Source organism: Hevea brasiliensis, chromosome 5 (assembly GCF_030052815.1).
Source record: "Hevea brasiliensis isolate MT/VB/25A 57/8 chromosome 5, ASM3005281v1, whole genome shotgun sequence".
Lineage (NCBI taxonomy): Eukaryota > Viridiplantae > Streptophyta > Magnoliopsida > Malpighiales > Euphorbiaceae > Hevea > Hevea brasiliensis.
The window spans coordinates 110,135,537-110,144,967 of NC_079497.1; the positions used below are offsets into that span (position 1 = coordinate 110,135,537).

Below are 9,431 nucleotides of genomic sequence, written 5' to 3' on the forward strand. Positions count from 1 at the left end.
AGGATGGAGTTATAAAATAAGCAAGCTTCAGGCATTTTACGTATGCCATTTTTATCTTCACTCGGTTTTGATTGAGATTTTGAATTTAAAAATCTTTAAATTTAATCCCAAATGACATATTAATTATAACATTATTACTACAAATTAATTTAAAAAAAAAAACCTTAAAAATAAAATTATTGTGAAACTTTCTTGGTCTTCCTCCACGAGGATTAACCTTTATGGTCCCAGCAAAGAAGGGAAGAAACTTGATTTTCCTTTCCAATTAAATAGAAAATAGATTGGATATTGGAGTCCAGCATTTAACATTTTATAATCGATTAAAGTTATTTGCTTCACATCACCGACAAACTTGACTAAAACCAACATTGAGAATTAATTGAAAATGAAATCAACCCACCAAGCCAACGGTGATGTTTGCACATTTTACTCTTAGCTGGCCTCCTCTTCCGGCCTGCTCAATTTAATTCAGAAATATGGCCAAATTACTGTTTTGCAATTGGCATATCTTTAATATGAGATTTCAATCAGGGGTTGTTGGGATATATACAAATTAAAAGCAGTTAAAATATTTTAATAATTAACATTATTATATAATTTCATGTGAAATTTGTGTTAGTTAAGAAAGAATTCACATTTGTTAAGGTGGTGGAATTTGACTTAGGTTAGACAAGTTATTTGTTTTGAGGAGGAGGAATTCATCTAATCAACCTCATGTAATATTAATTTCATTATTTGTGGAACCGTAGGGTGCGTTTGGTACAAGATTAAAAAATTGAGAGTTAAGTGTTAACCTTATAAAATTTAAAGGAGTAATTATTAAGGAGGTAAAAGATAATTAATGGTGTAACAATTAATGATGTTTGGTACAAAGATAAAAATTTGAGCTCGCATGAAAATATATAAACATTTTTATATTTTAATAACAAATATCAAAATTATTTTTTATTTTTGATAATATTATTTTTTATTTGTAAATAATTTAATTTAAAAAATTTATTAACTGTATTTTTATTATCTACCATAATATTATAATGTTCTCTTTATCTTACTAACTTATATACATATATACACACACTGAGTAACTTGACAAAAAGCTGCATAACACAAAATCCAGTTTGAAAGTTTGACAATATAAATAAATAACATTGACAGAAAAAAGAAAAAGAAAGTCATATATATCCATGGTTATAATCCTAGCATAACTTATTTTGTAAAAAAGAAAAAAAAAATCTTACATTCTTATTGTTATAGGAGACGAAGAGTTTTTGGAGATGAAGGGACTAAAAAATAAAATAAGTTGAGAAGAAATAAGAAAGAAATATATAAATAGTGTGTTTAACTTCTGTTAACCAATCCATCCCAATGTTAATATTTAACTCCTAAAAAGAGTTAAATGTTAATGAGATTAAAAATTAACCTATTCACTTTAAAACATTCAAACAACATTAAAAACTACAAGTTTAATTATTAACCCTTATTAACCTCGTACCAAATATACTCTTAGATGCTAGAAATATGAATTATTTTATAATTTTTTATTTTTAATTAAAAATTTTAAAATAAATGATTTTATAACTAAATATATTATTATTTGTTTAAATATAATTAAGTCCTTAGATGTAACAAACTCCCTATATTTGAATTTTGTTCAACTTTTAAAATCAATTCTATTTTTTTTTTAATTTAAAATTATCAAAAGCTTTCTTCTTCACTTTCCTAACATAAAATGTATATAAATTAAATATATGACTGATTAGTTTAATTTAAATAAAAAATTTGAGTTAATTAATAATTTAAATTAGTCAAATAAGGAAAAACATATTCTATATAATGATAATTTTTTTTGTTAATATTTAACTATATGGTCTTTCAATTTTAATTTTAATTTTAATTTTTTTTATTTGATGATTAAACTATAATAGGAGCAACTCTTTCCTTTTTTTAATAAATTTCTTTGTTTTCAATACAGCTACTTCAGTTTATAAAAATGAGAGTATTCTGAGTTTAATTTTATTAGAGAGCACTTTAGAATTATTTATCTCGAATGTATCAAGTTTTGATAAATTATTAAGAGAAGAGTCTTGATTTTAATATGAAAAATTAATTTAAAAATATTTTAAATTTTAAATATTCAAAAAATTCTATAGTAATCATTCAGCAGGATTGAGAACTTAAAGCTTTTTAAAAAAATATCAAATTTAATTATATGGCCTAATCTACCTCAAACATTTAATGAATAAGTTACTCTTGAACAATAAACTTTGACTCCTTACACAATAAATTTAATATAAGAGAATCAAACACTTATTAAATATATGAATTTCATATGTTTATATTTTAAATAAAATTTTTAATTAAATTTAATTTATTATAAATATAAAATTTATATATTTAATAAGTGAATCTCATTAAGGGTCTGTTTGATTTAAATATTGAATATAATTGATAGCTATTAACTGATAGCTGTTACCGTTAGTTGATAGCTGATAACCGATAACTGATAATAACTATTTTATATTAAATATTTGATAAATTATATTTAGCTGTTGGTGTTGATATGTGAAATGACTAATAATGGTATATATTATATAATTTATTTTATTATTTAAATAAATATAAAATTATAAATTTATTACATTATATTATTTATTTTATTATTAAATTAAATATATAATTATTAAATTAATATATTATATTATTTAAATAAATATATAATTATTAATCTATTATATTATATCATTTATTTTATTATTGAAATAAGAAAATAATTATTTTTTAAGATAATTAAATAATTTTAAAATTATAGATAAAATAATGAAATAATTATTATTGTTAATAGAAAAATTTATAATTAATTTTAAGTTAGATATAAATAAATATTTTATATTTTATGTTATTAATAAAAAATATTTTAACAAAGTTGAAATACGTTAATTAAAATTTTAAAAATTACAAATAAAAAAAATAAAAATATTAATAATATTAATTTTCAAGTTAAATAAAAAAGAATAATATATTCAAAATAAAAAATAAAATCAAATCAGCTATTAGCTGATAGAAACAGTTTTAAAAATAGAGCTGATACAAATTGCAGCTGATGGGTATCATATCAGTTGCTCATCAGCTATCAGCTCTATTTTTTTAAGCTTGTCAAACATTATAATTTACCTATCTTAGTATCTATCAACTATCGCTTGCACTCAACAGCTAAATCAAACACCCCCTAAATATTTTATATTGTAAATTTATCCCTCCGAACAATATGAAAATTGCCTAGAAACCTTATATATTACTTTAAGTTTGCTCTTAGCTGGGTGTGTAGCTTCCTAAAATTTTGATCATACTGTAATGGTCACCATAATTTATATATATATATATATAAAATTAATTGGACATAAAAGTTGTTGTTTTTCTACTTTTATGTAATAAAAAAAAATTTGATTATGCATATACAATTCATTTTCCAAATTCTTCACATGTAAAAGCTAATTAATAGATTAGATTTAGCCCATCTCCTTAACTATTTTAATAACAAGAAATCAAGATCTGTGCTATAATCTGCTAAAAACTTCAAAAATTGAATTTCCATTGGAGCAAATTGCAACAGTCCATGGAGTAAAAAAAATATATGTTAACATATATTTATGGGTATTCTATTAGTATTTGGTTTAAAATAAAATAAATATTATTATATTATAAAAAATAAAATAATTTAACGAAATTTTATAATTTATTTAATTAAATTTTTGTAAAATGATGATTTTTTTTTTAAAAATTAGTCAACTACGAAAAATTATTAACTTAACAAAAAAATAAAATTTCTTTATATGCAAGAACATATATAATATTTTTCTAATAATATTAAAAATATTAAAAATAAAATTAAATAAATTATACTTATTTAACATTTCATATTTAATATCAATTGTTTTAATTAAAATATACGATATTACAAAAATTATAATATTTTAAGATATTGAAAAAATTTTATTTTTTTATTAAATTATTAAGCTTTTCATAATTAATTACTTCACAGAAAAAAATATTATTTTATAAAAATTTAATAAAATAAATTATAAACTTTTATTAAATTAACTTACCTTTTATAATAAAATAATATTACTTTATTTTAAACTAAGTGACTATAAAATACATTTTAGAGTAAAAAATTAAAAACTAAAATTAAGATATTATCAGTTTCGGAGATAACACTCAATAAATTTTAGTTTTATTTGAGTCAGAGTCGAATAAAAAAATTTAAAATAAGAAATTAAAATAAAAAAAATACAAGATATTACAATCATTGAGTGGGTGACGTGACCCCTTTTTACAAACGCGGTCAGTCTGTGTATGTAGGCATAATAATAGGTAGAGTATCCGTAATATTCACTTTATATAAATTTAAATTAATTAATATTTTTAAAATTTAAAATTTATTAAAAATTTAATTATTATTATTTGAATGTATTAAATTTTATATATTTTAAATAATAATAATATATATAAATTTTATTTTTTAATAATTTATATTTTAAATATTTAATAATTTTATGAAATATTTAAATTTTATTTTATTTAAAATAAAAATATAAATTTATAAATATTATTATAAAAATATATATTTTATATTTAATTAAATATTTATATAAATGAGTTCAGATAATGAATATTAAATATATAAAATTTGAATCTAACCTAAACCCATCACAGACATTATTTTTTAAATTTAAATTCATCCCGAATCTGATTATATACCATTTAAACTCGTTCTATTAAGATTCAGTCAGATCGAATACTCATAAAAATTCGATCCGTTATCATCCTTGCCTACATATATTTTAAATTTTAATTCTATTCTTACAAAATAATTGAATAATCTTGGGAGGGGGAAACAAATAAATGACTTAGCTCAGTTATGAATGGAAAGACTTGTTTATATTTATGTGTATATACTTAATTAATTTATAAATATTATATTATATATAATTATGGTAAGATATGTCTATTTAAAATTATATTAATTCACTTTTTCTTAATATGCGTGTAAGAATTTTCCGTTATGCAAAGTTGCCTAAGAGAATTAAGCTCAACTTAGGTTTCAACATCAATCTTGACTTTGCGAATGAAAAAATATAGATTTTTTTTTAAATTAAAAAATATATATTTTTTTTCTTTGTAAAGATCAAACCCTAAATTAAGTTATAGGTCATTTCAGTATATATATATATATATATATATATATATATATATATATATATATATATATATATATATATATATATAGCACATCATAATATTTATATAGAGAAATAAATTTAATTTATTTTTTATATTTTTTTAAAATGTCTAATTTAATTTATTTTTATCTTTTTATTTAATTTTATTTTTTTATTTTTTATTTTTTTTTTAAATTTAAATTAATCTAAGGTGAAACTCACTTACCACTTGGTGTGTAAGTTATTTTTATTTTTTTAAATATTTTTAATGTTAATTACTTAATTAATTATTTTTTAATGTTAATTAAATAATTATAATTAGTTCATTTTTTATATATTAATTAATAATATGGAAAAAATAATATTTATATTTTTAATTCTATTTGATTATAATTTTCTAATTTTAATTAAGAAATGAAAATATAAAATAATAAATATTTTTATTTTCTTAATTAAAATTAATTATAATCATAATTCTTAATTTTAATTAAATATATGAAAATATAAAAAAATATTTTTTATACTTTCATTTTAATTAATAATATTAAATAATATTATTTTTATTATTTAATTTAATTAATTATAAAAAATAAAAATAACATTTTAATATTAAAAATAAAAAATAAGTTCAATTAACCTTCTACTTTTTAGGAATATTTAATTTAGTCAAATTTCAATTTTTTGTCCAATTTAGCTTTTTCACTTTTTATTTAAGTTTAAATTAGTTCAATTGATATACACGCATTATTTTTTAATATTAAAATATTAATTTTATTTTTTATAATTAATTAAATTAAATAATAAAAATAATATTATTTAAAATTATTAATTAAAATGAAAGTATAAAAAAATTATTTTTATATTTTCATTAATTAATTAAAAATCAATTAATCAATTGAAAAATAATAAAAATATTTTTATTTTCATATAATTAATTGAAATTAAAAATTATGATTATAATTATTTAAAATAAAAAAATATTATTTTATATTTTCATTTTCTTAATTAAAATTAAAAAATTATAATAAAATAAAATTTAAAATATAAAATATTATTTTTTTCATATTGTTAATATTAAAAAGTTAAATATAAAAAATTAACTAATTATAATTATTTAATTAACATTAAAAAATTATTAACTAAGTAATTAATATTAAAAATATTTAAAAAATAAGTAACTCACACATCAAGTGATGAGTGAGTTGCACATTAGGCGAATTTGAACTTAAATTAAAAGTAAAATGATTAAATTAGATCAAAAGTTGAAAATGAATTAAATTAGATATTCTTAAAAATTACATGGAGCAAATTGAGTTTATTTCCATTTATATAGGCTCGTTGGATTTGTTATTTTCATACTATTAATTTTTTTTTACATGTTTATAAATATTTTACTTTGACCAGTAATTAAGAAACAGAAACTCCAGCAATTTAAGTCTGCATATTTTGAGGGTTAGGGGAAAAAAAAAAAAAAAAAAAAAAACTCCTCCATGAATGAATTCACACTCCTAAACCCTCTTCACATCACAGATTAGAGACTTAGAATCTCCCTCTTTGATGCTTGTTACTTGCTCTGCATTTGCTAAACCCTGCTCCGCAATTAATGGAGATCAAGAGAACTTTTTTTTTTTTTTTAAGCATTAAATATATTATTAGAAAAATAAGAAGAAAGAGGAAGCGGTCCAAGCATTGCATACCTCACTTTGATTCGTCACCTCCTCCCCTTAACTTCTTGAAATGGAACTCTGATGGTACCTCTCTCGGCAAACCTGGTTTGTAATGGTATTGGTAATCAAAATGGAATTTTCTTGTGTACTTTTTTTCTTGTCCCACAGGTCTTAGAAAATCATTAGATGGCACTACCCAGGAGACCTAGGAACAAGCAGTGAGAGGCTAAACAAAATAATGAATGGTGGAAGGTGAATATTTCTGGCGTGGCTTAAGGTGGAAAAAAGATAGAGGATTCAAAGGCCTATGTATATGTATGAAATCTATAGCTCAGTAACATTAATTATATTGCAGATAAAAAAAAAAGTTAAGAGCAATCAAATTAATAATAATATAATTCACGCTTTCATTTTATATGGCAACTCGAAGGTCTTCAACTTTACAGTAATTTTAAGAAAGTTGTTCATTCTACATAAGAAAAAGGTAATTTTTAACATGTACACGCATAAATATAGATTAGGCATGAAGAATTTGGATTCTGAACCTGCAAATTCAACTCTCTCATTGTTACAACCCTATATCTGATCTCCATCTATCATAATCTTTCTAATTATATAAGTCCTCCCAGTCCCAAAGTGGTGCATTATCTATAGCCATTGCCATTTGAAAGGAAGGATCATGTTCTTGTGGGCATGAACCCTCAAATGTACTTCCGTCCACCATTAATTGTGGGTTCTGACTTGGTCTGGCTTCGTCACTGCTAACTTGAACACTTCGTTCACCTATTTGCATTCCAATTGGCCTTCTATCGAATGCTCTCCGGCATTTGGAACTCTTATACACACGGCACAAAGTAAATTCTTGCCTTGCCTACAAAATATAGAGTTGGAAAAAATTAATTATCAAGAGTCAGCCTCTAAAATTGTGAGATTGATATCAAATTCGAATTTTCATTAAAGCCAAATAAAAAAAATCATTAAAAATTCTTGTGCACTCCACTTGTGCTGGAGAATTAGACCTAATTTTATGCTAGAATTAGGCTTGAAGAAATTCTCACAACAGAGACAAATTTTCCTAGGGTTTTGACACCCAAAAGAAAAACTGAATTGTAATTTTCTTAATTATGTTAAAAACCAGGTCCTAACAGGTTGTGGTTAATTACAAAGATTACTTGTAAACAGATCCTCCCTCAACCCTCATTCCCAACAGCCAACAAAACGAAATCAAAGTAATTACGATCTTTGGAATTTCATGCAAAGAAGCAAAAACCTAATTCGCTTATGACAAAGAAAAAATAGTATAGATCTTGGAGTTCACACCGTTGGATTTGGACCAGTTGAGGAGGATGCTTCTTCTTGTATGACTTTATACTCGTTCATTTTCCATTCTGTCTTCCGTCCAAGTGGAATTCTTCCCATATAGAAAACCATGGTCCTTTAATGGCAATGCAAAGATTGTTAGATGAAGAGTAAACATAACCAGGTGAACCAGTTGATTTCCAATATCCAGTGGTAGTGAGTCGATTTGGCCTCCCTCCTTGGGCTTCCCTTTTTTGTCTGGGAATGAAGAAAAACCACTGCTCAGGGTCTTTACGACTTAATTCTCCTGATAATTCTGCAGCAAGCAAAAGCAAAGCTAGATTATATCGATAATACTATAGGGAAAAGTGTAAAGTTTTCTTGCTGAGAAAAAGGAAACTTCGGGCTGAAAAAAAAAATATAATTATTTAGAAGGCTCAATTATACTTGATTGTGAACTCAAGTATAAAGAATTAATGAGAAAGAGAAGAGGAAACTGAAAGGAGAAGATATTATACGTGGAAGATCCCATGGATTGAAGTCATAAATATCGAGGACAGGAATAACACGATCAATAGCCTGGTTCAGGTCGTTTCTCTTCCCTTCTAGCTTGTTATACAGATAGAAGGAGATGAGCTCTTCTTCTGTTGGGTAGAAACGAAAACCAGGTGCCAATTCCTCCATAACTTCCTGCGGATGGATTCTGGTATGAAGTTTCATTACTATATATAAGAAGCTAAAGCTTGTACGAAGATCGTTCATTCAGTTGAGACTCGGAGGAGAGAGAGAGAGAGAGGCGAAGCACACGACAGCGAGGTTACCTGGAAACTTTCACGCGCTAATTCCACATAGAAAATCCATACAGCCTTATCCCTTTTGTATTTGTCTTACGTATGTTGTGTAGTACAAACCTTTTCTGTGATTTTGTTGCACAATTTTAGTATTTTCCATATTTAACTCTTGTCGGATTGGAACTTGAGATAGATAACTTTAATATCATGAATTAAATTCCATTGATAAATATATATTTTTGCAGTGTTACTTTTTCAAAAGTGTTACTATTATGATTGATATCGAAAATAAGAAGTTAAATTTTAACTTTACTTTGATAATAAATTAATATTCTACGTACATGTATATATCAATTATTTAAACATTAATTACTTCAAATTTCTTTAATTATGTTTTCTTTCTTTTATAATAAAATTCTTTGCTTGCTTTAAAAAAAAATTCTTTAATTATATGT

The 9,431-nt window shown here is 22.6% G+C and overlaps 1 pseudogene; it reads right to left on the reverse strand.

Annotated features, from left to right (window-relative positions):
• Nucleotides 1-7,281: 7,281 nt before the first annotated feature.
• On the reverse strand, nt 7,282-8,944 carry LOC110649325 (NAC domain-containing protein 90-like; annotated as a pseudogene).
• Nucleotides 8,945-9,431: the final 487 nt, after the last annotated feature.